Source organism: Trichosurus vulpecula, chromosome 2 (assembly GCF_011100635.1).
Source record: "Trichosurus vulpecula isolate mTriVul1 chromosome 2, mTriVul1.pri, whole genome shotgun sequence".
Classification (NCBI taxonomy): Eukaryota; Metazoa; Chordata; class Mammalia; order Diprotodontia; family Phalangeridae; genus Trichosurus; species Trichosurus vulpecula.
In genome coordinates this window covers 283,005,023-283,026,878 of record NC_050574.1, presented here as the reverse complement: position 1 = coordinate 283,026,878, position 21,856 = coordinate 283,005,023, and the positions used below count along the sequence as shown (strand labels likewise).

The 21,856-nt window shown below is 34.7% G+C and overlaps 1 protein-coding gene across 1 annotated transcript in view; it reads right to left on the bottom strand.

Moving 5' to 3' along the window:
* The window catches only part of LRP1B (LDL receptor related protein 1B), a 2,306,513-nt gene that overhangs the window by 1,413,683 nt on the left and 870,974 nt on the right, over positions 1–21,856 (bottom strand). The window lies entirely within an intron of this gene.

The window sequence follows — 21,856 nt, the reverse complement described above, 5'->3', positions numbered from 1 at the left end:
ATTTGATCTCAGTGGTGATAAGAAGACATTAGAATTGATTAAATATAGGGTTGGCATGATCAGATTTGAATTTCAGGAAGATTCGTTTGACGATTGAGTAGAAAATGGACTGCTATGAGACTGATGCCAGGAAGATCAACCAGCAAGCTAATGTAGTAACCCAGGAATGAGGTGATGAGGACCTGCACTGGGGTAGGCACAGTGTCAGAGGAGAGGAGAGAGGAGGTGGATTTGAGAGATGTTATAAAGGTAGAATAAATATGACTTGGTGACAGAATGGATATGGTGGATGAGAGAGAGAGTTAGAAGTTGAGGATGACCCCTAGGTTGTGAGCCTATATAACTTTCATTCATGAGACACCTATTTGAAAACCATCTCTGAATATTGAGAATTAAAGTATCATAGAATGTCTGAACTGAAGAAGTTTTTGTTTGTTTGTTTTTAGAATTCATGCTCTCTGATTACCTCCACCTTTCAAAATTAGGAAACTGAGGAGGAAGGAAATGTATAAAGACCCTACTATCTTCCAGGCATTCTGCTAAGCACTTTGTAAATATTATTTCATCCTCTAAAACACTATCAGTTAGGTACTATTATCCTCATTTTGTATCAAGGAAACTGATGTTGAATAAGATTTAGTGACTTACCCAGGATAACTCAGCTAGTAAGTGTTGGTGGCTGGATTGATTTAAGGTCCTCCTCATTCTGAACCCAGCGCTCTATCTACTGTTTCGTTGAAGGGGAAATGACTGACCCAAGGATATACAGATTGTAAGCAGTTGAAGAACCAAGATTGTACCCAGATCTTGTAACTCCAAATCCAGTGAGCCTTCCACTACATATTTTTTTGCTTTTAATTTCTTTATTACTTAACATTTAGCAGACAAGTTGGAATGGTTAGAAGCCATTTCCAAAGTGTGATGATGCAGTGCATTGCAATAGAAAATGTGTTGTATCCCTTTTTGCCAGTATTGCTTTATTTGAGTATTGCTTACTAAAGGAAAGAGGAAAGGGACATGAAATATATTCTTTGAGCTCTCAGAAAGACGGTACTCACCCTTTGGTCATATGTACATGCATACATACATACCATATATAAGTATTTTATTATTCAGTAGTTTCAGTTGTATCCAACTCTTTAAGACCCCATTTTGTGTTTTCTTGGTGAAGAGACTCTAATGGTTTGGTATTTACTTCCCCAGTTTCTTTTACAGATGAGGAAACTGAGGCAAACTGGGTGAAGTGACTTGCCCAGGGTCACAGAGCACAGAATTAGAAAATGTCTGAGGCTGGATTTAAACTCATGATGATGAGTCTTCCTGACTCATTCTATCCACTGTACCATGTAGCTGACCTATACACACATACATACACACATATATGTATATACATACATATATACATACAATACACATACATGAAAATATATGGTGTTATTGTAGCTATCAAGCATAAGGGCATAGTTCTGCAGGGAATGGCCCATAAATGATTTTATGGAAAGACTATACAGGATTTTGTTACTATAGGCAATATTAAAAACAAACAGGTTAAAGGCAATTCTCTCTATCTGAGAGAATTAATAGGCTTATTGAATAGATTAATCATCCAAGAGCAGAGGGGACTTCCTGAAGTGTGGGAAGGAAAATCATTAGAAGAAAAAAATCCAAAAAAAGGCACTTAGATTCCATTTCTTGTTGTGTTGTGGTATGCCCTTCGTTCTCAAAGAGGACCATGACATCAGGGAGATGATGACATGACTTGCAATTGACTTTAATTTGAGTGAGGAAGGGCTATGCCAGGTCACCTGAACCATCAGTTTATGCCACTCTGAGAAGCATACTTTGTGAAGAATGCTCACAAGGAGCCTGAATTATCAGAATCGATTCTCTGTAAATTAATGACACAAAATAACAAAAAATAACCAAGAGTTTTACCATTGTGGGAAAAAAGAGTACTATATTTTAAAGCAGAAGGCCTAGGTGTATACTCTGACTTTGCCACTGTCTTCTTAGGAGAATGTTGGCTAGTGATTCAACCCCTGCGTTTCCTTATCAGTAATAATCTCTAAGGTCACTTTCATCTTTAAATCTATAAACTTTGTCATAAAGGAGGCACCTTGACATATGATTTAATTATTTTAGTCTATTATAAATCATTTTTAAGACCTTGGATCAGGTTCTTGAAACCAGATTATCCAATAGCAATATTCAAGACAACAAAGTACCTACCAAGTGCAAGATACCCTGATAGTGACTGCCTTTAAGGAGGTTACATTCAACTAGGAGGATATATAAACATATTTCAAATTCATATCTACAGGATGGGGCAGGGAAAAATCCAAAGTCCTTTAGGAATGTCTACTTGGTGGTCTTTTTTTTTCTATAGTAATGCATTTTCTGCATAAAGAATAACAAATTCAGTTTCAGTTGGCAACCAAGTGACACAGAAGATAGAGACTTAAAACTATAAGAAGGAAAACCTGGCCTAAAACACTAGCTATATGACCCTGGGTAAGTCATTTTCTCAGTTTCCTTAACTGCAAAATGGGGATAATAATAGCTTCCAGGAAGGTTGGGGGTATAAAATGAGATAATATTTGTAGAGCATATTGCAAACTTAAAAGGACTATTTTTGTTATTATTATTAAATAATTGGTTTTAATATATTCTTGGAATAACAATAGGCAATATTAAATATTGTGCTTTAACATTTGAAAAGTGCATTATAAATTATTTTTAATAATAATAATAATAATAATGATAAACTTTAATGTATGTGAACAAATCTAAGTCCCAAGCAAACATCTGGAATTTCCATTCTTCTTTCCAAAATTATATCTTCACTTACTTTGTTTTCTTGCACTACAATCTGTGTCTTCTCTTAATCTGAAATTTATGAAGAAGTTCCAAGTTAAATGTTGAAAGCACCCAGAGTTTACAATTGTAAATTGGGGAAAAACAATCTTTTCATTAAGTTTTGGTGATAAAGGTCTGACATCTCAGATATGTAGTTAACTAACATATGCATAGGAGATCAAGAGCTATTCCCTTATTGATACAGATAAAAAAATATGGAAAATAGTTTTCAAAAGAATCTTAAACTATTAACTACCATATGACAAATTTTCTTAATTGCTAATAAGATGAAAACTGAAAAACTAAAATTTAAGTCATCCAGAAAATTGGTGAATTTGATAAAATATGGGAATAATCAATATTGGAGGGTGTGTGGAATTAAAAAAAACACTATTGTACGGTTGGTAGAGTTATGCATTGATTAAAATGTTCTGGAAAGCAATTTGTAATTTTTCTAGGAAAGAGATTAAAATGTTTATTCCCTTTGAACCAGAGATTTTGCTGTTAGTTATATACAAGGAGGTAAAGGACAGGAAATCCCATGTAAACAAAATAGCAGCTTTTCTGGTAGACTGGAAACAAATTAGGATTTCATCAGTTTGGGAATTGCTAAACAAATTGTAACACACAGACATAATAGAATATTGCTACATTGCAAGAAATAATAACCATGAATTATTTGGTAAAAGATAAGACACATGACCGATGCAAAGCAACAGAGGCAGAACCAGGAAAAAAAATCCACACTGATTCTAATAATGCAAATAGAAAGACTGACAACAACAACAACAAAAGAAATTGAGTGCAATATAATTGTAATGACTGAGCTTGGCATGAAAAAAGAGATGACAAATGTGACATCTTTCTCTTCTTTACAGAAGTAGATTATCTCCTAAACACTGCATATACCATCAAACTTATTTGATGTGCTAATTAGTTTTGTTCAACTGCTTCTCATCTCTCAATCTCCACCATTTTGATTCCTTGTTAAAAGGGATTTTTTTTGATTATGGGAAAGGGGGTATACTTGGAGGTAAGGTTGATGTAAAAATTTTTTAACCATTCTAATTGAAAAAAAAACATGCAGAATTGGTTTCTTGTAGTTGCCACATGGCATATCGTATCTAACATCTGTTGACAGTCTGAAGGAAGAAAATACAGTTATATAACATAATTTGCTACAACAAACTCCTTTTCCTTTTTGTCACTTCTCCATTGTATGAGAAAAGGATATCCTAAAAAAGGGTTTCTCCCAGTCTAACGTTGATCTTAACTCATTCAATGCTCTAACCTAATTTTGGTCTATGAAAGAGAGAAAATAACTTCTATTCCTTTTCACACCAAATAGCTTCCTTTTTTCTCCATGCAGATAGGCCACATGCACAGGCCACAACAGGCCACATGTAGATAGTCACATATGTAATTACATACACACATTCACACTTACCTTTTTATTTAATTGTCAAATATGAGACTGCTCTTATCTTTCTGATTGTTAAGCATAAATGAGAGTGTTGCATTTTGGGAAGAACTTTCTTAGCAGGTGCATATGACAACAGGGACCATACCCAAAAAGCCAGCAGATGGACAGGACAGTGGGAGAAGAACACCAGGTAATGAGCAGATGGACATGGTAGCAGGACAGTGGGAGAAGAACACCAGGTAATGAGCAGATGGACATGGTAGCAGAAGGGCAATGCCATGTAACCAGCAAGTGGCCAGATGAATAATAAAACTTTACCATTTGGCATAAAATGTGATGCATCAGCTGGAATTTGTACTATTTGGGGGGCCAAGACTATGAGGGACATTGCTAAAATTAGCAAGTGACATTTGGTTCAAAATCCAAAAAAATTATTTATAGGCAATATTATAAATTCCCTTTTTGTCATGTTGTGATATCCTTTCTGAAAGTTCACAAAAGTTTATGTAGTTAAAGAAAACTGGGTAAACAACAAAATGCTATGCAAATTCCCATTAGAATTAACTTGCAATCATGTGACCATTAAAATATGTCTAAAACCCCACAAGGGGTGTTTTTTTTTAGACATGGGAATATTTTTCTAGAAAAGAGAATAGAGTGAAACAATAATGCCATGTTAGCACATAACTTTAAGAAACCTTGATTTCACCTTAATTCATTCCAAAAGAACACTAAATATCATTAATTCATATTAATTGGGGTGAAGGCTAATGTGAATTGGAAAGATCAAAACTACTGAATGTTTTAACGATGATAGCATTTTATTATTTTCATAAATATATAAAAACATAAGTACTGAAGTCCACTCTTAGGTACTAAGGATCCAAACTATTTGGAAAATTATTTACTAGGTTTTACATAATTAACTTTTACTATTCATTAAAAATACAGAATTTTCATAAGCAAAAGTAAAGTTTAGCCTTGTTCATCTCCAAACTTGACCAAAGTGTCTAACCAACTCTTGTATTGGAATGAATTTTACTTGATCTCCTTTGCCATGAGTCTCCTTCACCATTCATTCAATCTGCATTTTCTCCTTGAACTTGACTCTTTCCCAGACAGCAAAAGAAAACCTGTTCATAACCACTTTTGACTATTAGACTTTTGGAAGCGTTATCTTGAAAAGAGAAGAAAAAGTTGCGGGGAGTGATGCTGTTTGTTCTACAGCAAGGAGTGAAAAGCAGGAGAATGATGTAAAAGGTACATAGATGTAAACTCAAGGAGGTCATTCATATTTCCAAGAGTTTATGTAAGTCTATTCTCTGACCTATGGATTGGGTAAATAGAACCTTTAACTGTATATATTTACTACTTAAGTAAAATTAACCACTTGGATGAGGAAGCTGAGGACAACAGGAGCTAAAGTACTTACACAAGAACACATAAGTAGAATTATAAGGTAGAGCTAGGATTTTAATTCAAGTCATCAGAAGCAAAAGTAAATATCCTTTCCATTGCCTTTTTCTACATCATTTTGCTATTTTGAGGCATCCACTAGGCATCATTAACTATTATTACACTACCCACTTCACAGACTTGTTACAAAGATCAAATGAGACAATATATGTTAAGTACTTTCTAAAAATAAAGTGTTCTGATTATGTTATTATTACTATTTGCTTAGATCTTTAGTATTTAAAACATATAGCAGAAATTCCCAATATTTATTTAAAACACTGAGATTCATAACCTGATGATTTAAAACATCTAAATCACTTATCTTTTTTAAAGACAAAGTTAAGAATTTAAAAAATACATAAAACTTTCAGAAATTAATTTTGTTTAAGGATTTCAAAAAAGTAGAGTGAAAAAGTTTCTTATTTTGCTAAGCACCAAAATAGTCTTTGTTCGATTCAATTCCTTTCAATACCCAACTATTAGGGATTTCTATTATGTGCCACACATTTTGTTGGTCACTGGGGAATTAGAGAAAAATGCAACAAGTCTTACCCTCAAATAGAATTTCATGGGCAACTGATACAGGTATTTTGAGATGTTGTTTTTTAGCTTATTAATTTTGATTATCAAAATCTGATTAATCAGTATATTGTCACATTGACATGAATTAAATGAACTTAAGATCAGTGACTGCATAAAATAATGGTATAATTTTGACAACATATTGGCATTGAACCGATTATTAGAAATAAGAATATCCTGATATATTTCTATCTATAAAAGTATAGATGTGGCTATATCAAAAATATTAATAAAAAAAGCTATAACTTCACCAATTAGAGAATACTGGGGAACATCAATGGCCCATGGTCTATACTTTGTAGAACACAGTTATAGACAAGTTACAGTGAATCAGTTATAATATTTCTGGGTCTCAGACAATCATTTAATTTAGTCATAGCTTTACAGACAAAGCTATAGGAAGATTCTCAAAAGAAACTTGATAAAATTACACTAAGATTATTATTTTCCACACAGCCAAATGTAGAAAATTCTAGAAGTAGGATTTATTTTTAATATTTCAATTATTGGTGAAAATTTTGTGTTATTCAACTCATGGTGACAAAATAAATAGTTTTATTGTATTAAAAATTTGTCACCTTATCTCAGTCTCTTCTCACTTCTAGAGTACTTGAGGGAGATATGTAAATTGTACAGATACATAATTTATGAAACAGATACAGTTATATCTACAAACTGGGAATGGGGTGGAGATAGCTTAATGATTCCAAAAATCATTTCCATTGCATATCATATGAAACTATAATTTTTCAGCAATGAAATAAACATTTTAGCTAATTTAAATTAGGTTTGTACTATTTTGTACTATATTGTACCTGTACTATTCATTTTAAAGGGTTAAAATGAATTTTGTTTGGTTTGCTTCTGGTTATATATTTGAATACTAGGTAGTAAACCCCTATGTCATTGTCTCTAATTGAAAACCAGCCATTAATTCAGAGAGTAAGTATCCAACTTGCATTTCTATCAAACATTTAATTTGAAAAAGACTAGAACAGTGCCACCAATTCAGCACCTCCCCTGCTTCTGACCTTCTTTTCTCTCTGATACTGCCATATTAACCTTTCACTCATGTAACTTGGACTGGCATGACTATCCCTGAAAATGAGACATAAAAGGATACTCCCAAATTCTGAATGATTTTTCCCTATCAATTATCAATTCTGGAGCAAGCAAAGCTTTATTATGACTGAAGTCAACCTAATTAATTCATTTAGGTTGCCAGTGAGTATATCAAAACTGGTTTCCTTCAGTTATTTCAGAAAAAAAAATTAACCTCACCCTGAAAAATTTTAGTCAATATGAATGTTAGGAGTCACAAGGCATCAAACACATCTAGTTGATTCAATTGCTCCCTCCAGGTAAATTATGATATTGACATTTAATAATAGCAAAGCCAATGATAACTTTTCAAAACTACCTATATAATACAAATGCATTACAGTTTATAACATATTCCCTTATGTATCATTTCCCACTTTTGCGTTTATCCATTGCCTTTTAATCTGTGCATTATTTTCCTTTTACATCACTGATATTGAACAAAAAGGCTTTTTCTTCACTTCACGTTATTCTGTAATAATCATTGGCAAATTTCTTTATATTCCTCACATCTATTTCTTCTAATCACATTAGTATCCTGTTAAATTGATATTTAAGATTTTATCTGCCTTTCTTATTTGGGGTAATGAAATAGTTTCTGTATTTTTTAAAAATTACAAGATGATTTAGTTAAATACCTTTGAAAAGACAACTTTTATCTTATTTGATAGTGTTAGTGTACAGTCTCAATAATCAAATTTTAGGGGCAAAGGTCATGATAGCTAGAATATTCCTAGCAGTGTACTACAGTTACCTTTCCAGAGTCCACTAATTTGCAAATTTGCTTGCAATATAGGAGTTCACACCCTTTTCTACAAACCTAACCACCCTGAGAGTCCTCCCTTATCTCTACCTCCCTTTGTTTCTTTCTATCCCCTTTCTTTCCTTCCTCCCTCCCTTTTTCTATCTTCCTCCCTTCTTCCCTCTTCCTTCCCTCCCTCCCTTCATTCCCTTCTTCCTTTCAATTTGACTGTTGGTTATAGGTGATTAAGGGTGATTTTTAAGTCATTGTTTTAAATTTTTATTTCCTTTATATTGGAATTTTCACTGAGATCAACAGATATTTGTGCATTGTTTAGATATCATTGAAATCACTCAGATAAGAAAGAAGCCCAGTTTCTATAGATCAGAAAACATTAGTTTGTTATGCACACATGGTGGGCGTAAAGTTTCATGCTTCTGCAATATATCCAGCAACTTATACCTTCAATTGCATCTTGAATGTATCTGTAAAGTTTCCCCAAATCTAAAATTTTATAATTGGCAAATATATTAACTAACAGAATTTAAGCCATACATATAAAATATCTAGCCTAAAAATCATTTTTATGTAGTAAAGTTTTTTAGGGTAATATTCATTGATCTTTAGGTATTTATTTGCTTTTTTTGGTCAGTTGTTTTCAATTGTGTTCAGCTCTTCATGACCCCCTTTTGGGGGGTTTCTTGACCAAGATACTGGAGTGGTTTGCAATTTTCTTTTCCAGCTTAATTTACAGATGAGGAAACTTAGGCAAACAGGGTGAGATGACTTGCTCAGGGTCACACAGCTAATACTTGTCTGACGTCAGATTTGAATTCGGGAAGACAAGTCTTCTTGACTTCAGGCCTGGCACTCTATCCAGTGTGTCATGTAGCTGCCCCTTTTTTACCTTTGTTATTTGTTTGGTTATCACTATTTTAATTCCATGATTAGGTATTGAAAGATATTTTTTTTCAAATTATGTATTCTTATACGTAATTTTTATGATGTGCCTGTTATTTATATCCATATTTGCCTTTGTTGAAAGTATGAAATTCCTGGTGTAGAAACAACCTCTACTAAGGTAGATGCAAACTATCTATGACTTAGTAATTAATTACTAAGAAGTTTTCTAAACCACAGAGAGGTTAATATTGTAATCAAAATAATGGCTTATAATGAATAGGAACAAAATTCTACACTTGGCAAGAGAAAAATTCCTACTGTTCAAACAACAAAAATTGTAATAGTAATTCTAGCAATATCATGTCAATGTTACAAAAGTAACTCCAATATAATTAATCTAAATGATTACACTCCCTTTGCAATTACATGTAGATATGTTTCTTCACTGAATTTTTGGTTCTGCTAAAGCATTGGTGCATCAAATAAGAAAAAAAGTTCAGATTTCTGCAGCTGGTGAAAAGTGAGATTAAAATGATTACTTTTGGATATTTCATGTAATCTAAAATTAAGTAGGAAAGTCACTTAATCAAAGCACAAATTACAGAATGTCTCAAGTTTCTCATCAAGGTTTCTTGTTTATAGTGTGCCTATCTGTGATTAATTTAAGAGAGTCAGATGTGGGAATTCACACGTGGTCTTGATGCTGAGAACTGTGCAGAAGTGTGTTGTGTTACAATTAACAAAAGACAACAAAATTGCAAAGACTTGAGAAAAATGCCTTAAAGGGTGAGATGCGGGATATGGCTACATAAGCATTTATTTCCCTTGTTGAAAGACACCAAAGAAAACAATTCTTGTTTAGGAGGAAATTCTTGCCTTGTTTTATACACACAAATCATACTAGGATAACAAATATTATAGATTAATATTGTATTTTATAATGTAGAACTCTGCATACACATAAGACCAAGACTCTAAAAGTCTATGTAAAATGGATATATCATTTGTGGCTTTATTCTAAATTATTTTGATCTTAACACTAAATCAGGCTACTTGTGTAGTTATGGAATGTTATAGTACTGACATTTGACCTATAGTTATGATTTTTTATGAGATATTTAATCAAGACTTTTGAGTCCCAGACTATAAAGCCATATGTATCAATTTAGAAAGCATTTAAATTGGAATAGGTGTGCCACACAGACTAGGAGTTCAATTGAAATATACTTCATTATGCAAACAGAGGCACCATAGTGTTGACAATACAGCTGCCTGGAGAAAATTCTTCTTTCCAGTTTCATGTAGTTACAAATGACTGTTATAGTTAATTCATCTCAATTTTACTCGAAACAAGATTCTTCTTCAAGTGATACAGAGATATATTATGCTCATCTTAAACTGTACGATATACAAAGTCTTTCATTAGTGATACAATTAGGGGTCTGTTTTAGTCCTACACATACAGGACCCATTAATGTCAATTGGAGTTATGTGAGAACAGCAAATACAAACAAACACACAGTGGCAGGGAAAAGGAGCCTGCCTAACCAATCTGAGGAGACACCCTTACAATGTTTTAACCAGAACAGGTAAGAAGGAATGTTCAGAAGAATCATAATTAAAACTACATTTGAATTCATTCCATTTTCTTTTGGCTGAATTCTCTCTCTAATGCAAGCTGTTAAGATCTTGGCTCTGGTACCCTGCTGTCTAATTTCCCTGATGTAACTATCTCAAAGAGGAGGAGATGGGTGAATGAAAAATGATAAATGAAAACCCAGAGCTTTACTGATTTACTGATTTACAAAAGGAATATTTTTAAGCTACGTTCAAGAGCGTATTTATGTAGTCACCTGAAAAGACATGAAATATTAGCTTTCCCCTCATAATTGTTTCAGATTTTTTTATTCAATTCATTTTATTCAATTCACTATCATCCTCACTACCACCATCATCAAAAACAAAATTGCTAAGTTTGAAAACAAAGGAAAATATAAATTTGAGGTCTCTGGGGCATGTGTGCTTCAAAGAATTATCTTTCTTATTAAATGGGTAATTTTTGGTATTTGTAGTTTAAAATATAAAGTAAACTGAACATAGTCTTCTAATTATCTTTAAATTAAAACCTGTGTGGCATTTTAAAGGAAAGAATGTCACATAATTTTACCTTGATGTTTAAAATAGTGGAAAAAAATATTATATGTAGAATCATAGGACTGGAAGGTACTTTGAAATCTCATATGCTCTTTCTCCTTTTTTTATGCAGGGCACCATATTTATGTACCAAGGTTATGAGAATCTTTATTGTTTCTTTCCGGCTGCTTGCAGTATTTTCTCCTTGACCTGGAAGCTCTGGAATTTGGCGACAATGTTCCTCGGAGTTTTCTTTTGGGGATCTATTTGAGGAGGCGATCTGTGGATTCTTTCAATTTGTAGAATATCAGGGCAATTCTCCTTGATAATTTCTTGAAAGATGATATCTAGGCTCTTTTTTTGATCATGGCTTTCAGGTAGTCCAATAATTTTTAAATTATCTCTCCTGTATCTATTTTCTAGGTCAGTGGTTTTTCCAATGAGATATTTCACATTAACTTCCATTTTTTCATTCCTTTGGTTCTGTTTTATAATATCTTGATTTCTCATCAAGTCACTAGCTTCCACTTGCTCCAATCTAATTTTTAAAGTAGTATTTTCTTCCGTGGTCTTTTGGACCTCCTTTTCCATTTGGCTAATTCTGCCTTTCAAGACATTCTTCTCCTCATTGGCTTTTTGGAGCTCTTTTGACATTTGAGTTAGTCTATTTTTTAAAGTGTTGTTTTCTTCAATGTTTTTTTCAGTATTTTTTGGGTCTCCTTTAGCAAGTCATTGACTTGTTTTTCATGGTTTTCTTGCATCATTCTCATTTATCATCCCAATTTTTCTTCTACTTCTCTAACTTGCTTTTCCAACTCCTTTTTGAGCTCTTCCATGGCCTTAGAGCAGTTCATGTTTTTCTTGGAGGCTTTTGTTGTAGCCTCTTTGACTTTGTTGACTTCTTCAGGCCATATGTTTTGGTCTTCTTTGTCACGAAAGAAAGATTCCAAGGTCTGAGACTGAATCTGGGTATGTTTTCGCTGCCTGGCCATGTTCCTAGCCAACTTACTTGACCCTTGAGTTTTTCTTTGGGGTATGACTGCTTGTAGAGCAAAGAATACTTTGTTCCAATCTTGAGGGGATGTGCCATTGATTTCAGAGCTATTTTTATACAGCCAGCTCTGCCACACCAGCACTCCTCCTTACTCAAGAACTAGCAACCCAGACCCAGACCTGACTCAAATCTTCAGCAGGCTCTGCACTCCTGCTCTGATCCACCACTTAATTCCTCCCACCACGTGGGCCTGGGGCGGGAAGTAACTGCAGCTGTAGGTTTGTAGATACACCTCCCTCGCTGCCCCTGGGGCAGTGGCCGAACCATGAACTCTGTCCCCCGTAGTTTTTCCCACTAACCTTCTCTGTTGTCTTTGGTGTTTGTGGGTTGAGAAGTCTGGTAACTGCCACAGCTCACTGATTCAGGGTGCTAGGGCCTGTCCTGCCTGGCTCCTGGTCTGGTTGGTCCTGCTGCCTCCCATGCTGAGCTCTGCTCCCCTCCACTCTGTGTGCCATAGACCTCATCCAGTGACCATCCAGGCTGTCCTGGGCTGGATCCCTGCTTCCCTCTGCTATTTTGTGGGTTCTGCAGTTCTAGAATTTGTTCAGAGCCATTTTTATAGGTTTTTGGAGGGACCTGGCAGGGAGCTCATGCAAGTCCATGCTTTCCAGCTGCCATCTTGGCTCTACCCCCAGAAGTCTGATCAAGAACTCTTAATTTTCCTTTTCCTTTAATCGTGAAGACTACCAGAATGGGAGACTTTTGACTACTCTAGCATTGGAGAGCTTGATAACAATAATTAAAGCTCCTTCATGGCAGAAACAGTCAGAGAAAATCATTCCTCAAGAACCAACAGCACAGAGTGAGAATGAGAGAGAAGTATATCCAATATTATTTATTGGAAGTTAAAGAGAAAAAGAAACCCCAATATTTGTGACTGCAAAAGACCTTGGTTCAAGTCTTATCAATGACATATACTATCTGTATAACCTTGGGCAAGTTATTTAATCTCTCAGTATTCTAATCTAGGCAACTCTCTCAAAGAGAATAAATTGATGAGATAGTGCCAATGAAGGAGTTCTCTCCCCCCAAAAACCAACGTACCAATGAAATCACAGGTCTAGTCCCAATCGCATTGCCTCTAGCACTTAAAATATGGTACCTGGAATACTTGTTGTTGTTCAGTTGTGTCTAACTTTTTGTTTGGGGTTTTCTTGATAGTAGGAATTTAATAATCTCAGCATTTAGCCCAATGTCTGGCACAAAGTAGGCATTTAATAAATGTTTACTCATTGATTGACTAATAAATGTTTACTGAGACTAAATAACTGATAAACATTTGTTCATTTCTGAGAAATGGTTTTCTTTTTCTCTGTTTAATAAAATGTTCTGAATAATACTCTTGATGCTTTGCTTATGAGTGGTGAATTGGCCTAATTATACTTAGTAGTGTCAAGAAAAGATTTCCCAAGGGTACAATGGAAACTAAGAGGAGCAAAACAAAATCCCTAAAAGATACTCAGTTCTTGCTTGTTGTGGTAATCTCTGGTATACAATCAGATGTTCTCAATTCTTTTATACTGACAACAGGGTAAGACCTGTAAGGTCTATGTGTGTTACATATTAGCTCCTCTCTCCCAGTAATTAGGACATGCTACACTCACCTCTTGACCAATTTTCAGAACTGCAAATGAACATATTGCCTTATATGCTCCTACTTGATGTTCCATAAATCGCTTATTCAACTAACATTATGATTTTTTTAGACTACTATGTACCACTCCCTGTGCTAAACTCTATTGGCTAAAACAGTAAGAAACCAAAGTGTGACATTATGATGGAATAATTTGGGAAGTTCTCAACACAACAATTCCAAACAATGACTTCTGTTAAGTTTTAAATTTTTTCTTGTTACTCATTTTTTTTTAGACTACACTGATTTGACACTGTGCATCCATGGCCCAAAATTCTTCTAAGGAAATGAGGCAATGTGGTACCGTAGAAAGCACATTGGCCCTAGAGTCAGAAGGCCTGGACTTAAATCCACTCTTTGACATTTATTATGTATTTGACTTTGAGTAAATCTCAGTTTCCTTATCTGTAAAACTAGAGGTTTGGACTAGACAGCTTCTGAAGTTCTTTCCAGATTTACAGCTACGATTCTATGCCTAAGGGAGGCTCAGAAGTTTTAAAAAACTCTCACTGTTCTAAATTCTTTCCTTTTTCTCCATCTAATCTATATCCATCCTGTTTCAGTTTAAGCTGTTTTTTGCTTATCCATTAGGTAACAAAGATATTTTCTATTGGAAATGTTCCATATAATCCACAAAGAGTTTAGTAGAACAAAACTTATTGGTTTATTCATACCAGCCAGTTAACTCAAGTCCTCTAGTAGCATTTAATGCATCTACATGATTAATGATGATGATAATAATTTATATAGTGCTTTACAGCTTGCGCAGTGCTTTATAAGTTATCTCATTTTATCCTCAACTCTATGAGGCAGAGGCTATTTTACAGACTAGGAAACCAAGTCTGGGAGAGATCAAGTGACTTGCCCAGTGTCACATAGTGACTCTAGTAAGAAGCTAAGGCAGGATTTGAGCTCAGGTACTTGTAACTCCAAGTTAAATACTTTTCCATGGTGCTACTTAAATGCCTTTCAATCTGGTGATTTAGCTAGACTGTAAAATGATCTATTTTTCTGATTATACTGTGATTACCTTTTAAGATAACTGCAGGAAGATGTGGCCAAGTAATTCTTTCAAAATTCAGCTGAGTAATTCGATTTTCCTCAAAGCTTGTTCTCTGCTCTCTAGTCATCTGGATAGGTCTCTTCTGAACTATCTTGAAGGCAACTAGGCGGCCCTTATCTAGATATTGAATTTAGACATAGTAATGAGATCTTATACTCTTAAAAGGATGTAGCAAAGGATAATGAGAAGATTGTCTCATTGTTTCCATATTCTGTAATGCCAATGATGGATCTCCAGGTCCTAATTATATAGTTCATTTTGTCATATATTGTTAAGTCACGACTGGCTTATTTCCTGGCAGTAAATTGGGTACTGATGCTATAGCAAGCACAGTAAATACCAGGTTCATCAGGTTTCAGTTATCTATTTTGGTTGGGTAACCACCAGTAGTGGGACACCCATACTACTATAGCTGTTAGTGTTATGAACTACAAGGGGATGGGGAAGGAAAATCATGCCTTGGGAATTTGGCCTACCAGTAAAATCTTGTAGAATGGTGCTTGTTCATTCTTCTGATGGCAGACACTATAAAGACAAGCAGATGGGTCCTACTTATTGCTGGTTATAGTCTATACACATCTGGTCATCCTTGGTCCTTGGAGTTATCCAGATTTTGTGGCATAGAGTGAGGCCTTTCAGTGTGCCTTGAACACAGTAGATATTTAATAAATGTTTGCTGAAATGAATTGAATGATCTGGAGAAGGTATGATTAGCTTATGGGCACTCACCCTGGAGCTATGCAAGAAAATCTCCTATTATAGGATAAACTACTCAACTTAAAATAAGGAGGCCCTGGTTTGATTTTTGCTTTTGTTATTATGAAAGAAGAGTCATTCTCTATCTGCTGACCATCCTTGTGAATGGTAGCAAAAGTATAATATTTGAAGTCAGAGTGACTAGATGCAAATGACAAATTAAGTGACTTCACCTCTCTCAGCCTCAGTTTTTTCACTCAAACAATTAAGATGTTAGAAAAGATAAATACTAATCTCCCTTTTAGTTCTAAATCTATGATTTTATGGCTTAACATTCTCCAATAGGAATCTAATTTTTGTATTCCCACCAGTTGATTCACATCTTCCATTGTTATTTTTTCTTCTCATGCACTACTTTCCATACACTTGTCCCTATTAAATCCCATTTTTTTTGCTCATTAGGGTCCTTTTAAATTCTGACCTAATCTTCAAAGATGGTGTCCAACTTCCCATTGTCCTCCTTCAATGAGTCTCCTCCCTTTTTTGATATTCCTCCAGCTTGATGTTATTTGAAAATTTAATGGAGATACTTTCTATTTTATAATTTAAACCATTAATGAAAATGTCAACCAACACTGGGCCCAAGATCAAATCCTATGGAAAACTACTTGTTATATCTTCATAGGTTGACAGAGATTCATTAAAAGCCATTCTCTAAATTCTACCCTCTCTCAAGGTGCCCATTCATCCAAGACTTTGTCTTTTCTAAACCATATTATTCCAGTTTATTGATGAATATGTCATGTGGGAAAACATAAAACAAAAGCCTTACTATAGTTTACAGAGAAGAGTGTAGCTGTAGGGCAGTGGATATAATCTATCAGTTACATTACTATAGTTATTAGAGATGCTTGGTATGTAGGAAGCTATGCTTACATCCTATTATCTGTCAGTTGCTTGATTTGGAAGTATAAATTCTATCTAGAGGTATGTCAGTTTCAGGAGTTTTATTTTTGCCTATTTAGTAGATGAGATTGAATTATCATCCTTGTGGAAATTATAGGTATTTTCCAAATCTTCAACTTATTTTTAAGAGCATTTTTGGTACTTTCCAAGTCTTCAAACTAGTTGTAAGAGTATTTTAGAATTAATGGGCATAGGGAAGGAACCTGTGATTTTAGTTGAATAGGGAACTTTTAGATGAGGAAACCTCCTCTGTTATGGTACACAGATTGGTCGCTTCTCTGCAGTTTGTAGATCACTGAGAGATTGTGATTTCCTGAGAGTTAAACACAGTCAGGGTATTTCAGGGGTGGTTCTTGAACTGTTTTCCTGACTCCAGATGAGCTCTATTGATTATAAAGTACTTCCTTAATGACTGAATAATTGTCCTTAATTTCTTCATAAAACAAGATGATAGATTTCTAATATCAGGGACATATAGATAGGGAGGCCAGCCTCAATACTATTATTAACACTAATTTTCCTCACAAAAATTACCTACTCTTTGCCATGGATTCTTTTATTCCAAAGTTATTTGCAAATACTCCCCATTTTTCTTTCTCTAATGGGGATAAATCACATAAAGTTTTTAAAGAGAGTTTGAACTTTTTCCTGATGAAAGATGTTACAGAACTACAAAGTAGAAAGTAACAAGAGCTGTTGAGTTTATTCTTAAGTGCTTTGAGTTCTTTGGATGAAGTGTGTTATAAATGTACAGTATGTTGTTCCTTAAAAGGTCAATTTAATTATGAAAGACTGACATTCAAAAGCCACAATGAACAATGTTCTCATACTTGATAGTGTAAGTAAAATATGGAATAAGAAATGTCACTCTGGTTGAACACCTCTTATCCCCCTAAAGAATTATAGTAATACTTTCCAATGATTTATAGCACTTAATTGATTGGAATATGTACTATTTTTTGGTGAACTACAGTATTCACTTTGCTAAAAGAATCTGGTGCTAAAAGAGGAGATGTAGTGGGGAATGGAAGGTAGGTAAGGTGATTGAGTAAGATGGAAATATGTTTGTAAATATTATGTCAAAGGAAATGATAGGTTATCAAGCTAGGTCAGCTCAGTTGAACCCCACCTAGTGTGCTATTTCTGGTGATAGCAATTAAGAGTATTCTGTGGGAGGTTCTGGTAAATGTCCGTTATGATATGGTTTGTGATAGTCATGTCCTGCTTCTCTGCTGACAATACCATTTATTACCCTTATATACTTTTGTCATTCATGAATTTATCTAATTATTTCCCTAGAATCCCTAATAGTCTAACTTCTATTAAAGCTGGAGAGGAGGGGGAATAATAAATTTTTCCTATGTTTCCATAATTATGTTATGGGAATAGGTTAAGAACACCTAAAACAACCTGTTAAAAATCATAGCCAGCTATGGGCAGCAAGCTTTATACATTTTATTAAACAGATTGTGACAGACTCTCTTGGGATTTCACATTCTGTAGTAAACAAAGAAATGACAGGATGAGTAACCTAGCCATGATTCTGCCCTTTTCTCTGCACATTAATAATTCACAAAAGTAGGTGATATCTCTAGATAATTGGGGGTGATTAATCATCACTTATGCTAGGAGATGTGTTCCCTTGTTTTCTACTACAAAACCCCTTGATTACTCACGAGATACCTTAGTTTCACGTGGTAAATGAGAATAAATTATAGTTATACTCTCTGGGTTTGTACATTCAGGATTAAAATCAGGTTCCTAGTGCAGACATCTTTTACTCTATGAGGGAACTATATAGTAAGTGGTTAAAAAACTGAAAATTGGTCCTTTAAGGATGAAATTTTCTCTGCTTAAAAAAGTATAGGTATGTTCAGGGCTGTAGGAATGAGTTAGGCCTGAGGTTTTGCTAAAATCAATTTACAGTTCTCTGAAGGAATATAAGGTTTCAATTAGACTCTGAAACACTAAATTTCAAAGACACATTTAGATTCTGAGGTCCAAAGGAGAAGATATGGAAATTGGGAATAAGCCCAAGATAGTTGTATAAGGATGTGTCTGTCCTCAAATTAATTTAGCAAAATGATTTCTTTGACCAAGAATATTGCAATGGATCTGAGGTAACCCTAGTACTCAAATTCATAGGTCATAGAATAAGAACTAAAGGAGACATAAAGTTTTTACAATTCCCTAATTTTACAAATGCAGAAATTGAGACTGAGATACATTGAGTGACTTTTGTTTAATTGTACTGGAGGAATAACTGTCCGAGGTGAATTCAAACCAATGTCTTTCTGACTCCAAATTCAGTCCTCTATTTGCTATACAATGCTGTCTTCCTTTTCATTGTGTCTGTTAAACACTGGAAAGGGACAAAGTAGAAATTTAATAAACATTTTGTAAATGTCTACACTTTCTTTCTATCCATTAAATTCTTTACATTGTTTATATCACTACATCATTTTGGTGGAACCCTCACCTAGGTGATGTGAGTACTTACTCCAATGGTACAGCTTGAAACCAACCTATACTTTCTCATCCTGTACAACTCTTGTCCATGTGCTTTTATAAACTGTTAATAGCATTTCTACTTTATGTGGCATGGGCTTCCCTTGTGAACTCTTGATATTATCTGGCTATTAATAGAATATATGGGAAGTTTCGAGGTTTTCTCTCAAATTTGACATATGAATAGCTTGCCTTATTTTTGAGACATCTAAGCACACATTTACTTCATTCCACTTCTCAAGCATGATTATTCCTTAGAGATATTTTGTAGTCTATCTACATCTACCAAGTCCTAGTTCATGTTTTTCATGTGATTTGTAACTTTAATTTTTTCAAAGATTGTGGCATGCTATGATTTAGAGGCATAAAGAATCATTGGAAAAATATTGATATTTAAAATCTAGTCTTTTGTTTCACAGAGAAGTTTGGGTTCATTAAAAATACAGAAAAATTTTCTAATCAGTTGTTTCACTTCTTCAGTTTTGGGCCCTGTAGATCATCTAGATGCATTGTCTACTTGAGATAAATATACATATGATCGCACAAATATACACACAGATCAATTACTTCTATGAATGGTCCACCCAACTTCAAGCCACAGTTTAGAAAATGTAAATTCACAAAACAATCCAGAGTTGTACGATTATACCTCATATACCTCCCCAAACCCTTCATTTAAAAAATAGAACAATGGTCTTCAAAGTGGGTACATAAACCCTCTCCCTCTGAAGAATCCCAAGATGATATATTGAGATGTGGCAAACAGGGTAGGGGTTTTTTTTTTGCTGTTTTTTGTTTTGGAATGCTTCTTAGCACTAAGGCAAACAAATGCCTTTGAGTCTTGTCTTTGTTTCAATCAAGAGTCTTTGATTGAATTGGAAGTCTCTGATGACCTGTTTAAGTCATGGGAAGGCCTAGGTCACATGGGTTTGAGTCCCATGATTGTGACTCTGACACTGAATAAGTGTATACATACTCTGAGGTTACCATTTGGCTTGGGGCTCACTTGTTGGAAGAGTGCTGCTGTGGGGACTCTGGGTAGCGGCTGAGCTTTGAAAACCCTGCTTTTGAGACCCTGATGTTGGTGCTTCTCTCTCTGGTAACTATGTATGTATAGTTTTGGTCAGACAGCTAGAAGCCTGTCTCCTGATTTGTGTTATTTCCTCTGTTTATATAATCTCTGTTTGTAATTTCTGTTTGTATTTGCTCTGAAGTTCAGGATGGTGGCTTTTTCACCTGAACTAAGTGAATGATATATATATATATATATATATATGTTTGATTAAAGTGAGATTGTAAATCCCTTAAAGTTGCTTTCTTTAGAAAAGCAGATCAAAGAACCTGTGCTAGTAGCCCTCCTGTGTGCTGATGTTATTGGCCTTACACAGCCACAGTAGTGCCAAGTAACATTGCTGTTACAGGGAGGAATATTAGAATTTCTATTTTCATTTTAATTTATCCAAAAAAATTAAGAGAAGTTGTATTAATATTAAATGTATAGATTGACACAGACACCCTCACTGGGTCCATATATCAACCTATCATATATCTTGCATGTGAAGTGAATAATCCTGAGGAAAGAATGGGAGTTCCTCAAAATGAAGTGGCTAGCACTGGTATCCTCACTCATTCATTCATTTTCAACATATTTCTGTGTAATGCAGTATAAATGTATAAATTAATTTAGAGATTGTATTATCTGGTTTTCATCAAATAGACTCTCACAAAAGGGCAAAATGAATGAGTAGCTTAAAAAGATTCCTACAAAAAACATGGTTTGAGGATTAATAATAATGCAAACACAAAGGGGGGAAATGAGGAAATTGAGGCTGAGAAAGGTTAAGTGATTTACCCATGGTCACACTAAATATATGAGGCCAAATTTGAACTCAGCCATTACCAACCCCAAGATTAGGACTCTATGTAATAGATTCATTTTTGTTAGCTGAATTATGCCAGTCTGAGAACTTTTTCTTCTTTTTTCATGATTTTTGTCACTCCTTTCCACCTTCATTTATTCCCTCTTATTTCCATGTTATTCTAATTTATTTGGTTGCTTCCCAACTCCTTCCCCAACCCAAATTACCCCTGAGTTCTGGCTCAATACAGTCATAAAATGTGGTATAGGTTGGATCTCTCCTTAGCTTCTGAGATGACCCTGATTTCAAGATCTACCCCTATACATTTGCCATCTCAAAGGTCTTGGAAAGAGGTAGAGGTCTAGGAAAGATTCAAGACTGTGATAAAATGCTATTATTTTTGTTGAATAATTAAATACTGTTTGTTATTGTTATACCACTAGTCATAAATATTCCAATCAATACTTTCATTGACTCAGGTGCAATGTTGTATACTGTAGATACAGTTCTAATTTGAAATGCAAATTCATTATACCTTACACACTTTTTGGTTGGCATGCAAACTTTTGAGTGTCTGGAAATTCTGAAGAAGGAAATTTTACACTTTGTGAGCCGCTGGAGCCCAAAGGGACAGGTGAGCAAGTGAGGGTGGTATAATGCCAGCCGTCCTGCTCTACTTGCAAGTCCTCTTGCCGGTGTTCCCACTGTCAGCATTGTCCTTTTCGATAATGAAGGACATCGCTCACAAATACAGTGGGCCCTGGGGGGAAGACCAGATGACCCAATAAGTCTGGCCATGTGTAACTTCTGTGATTCTAAGTAACAGTACAAAGTACTTGGTATCCACAGGAAGCCGAGGGAAGCAGCGCACAGACATGA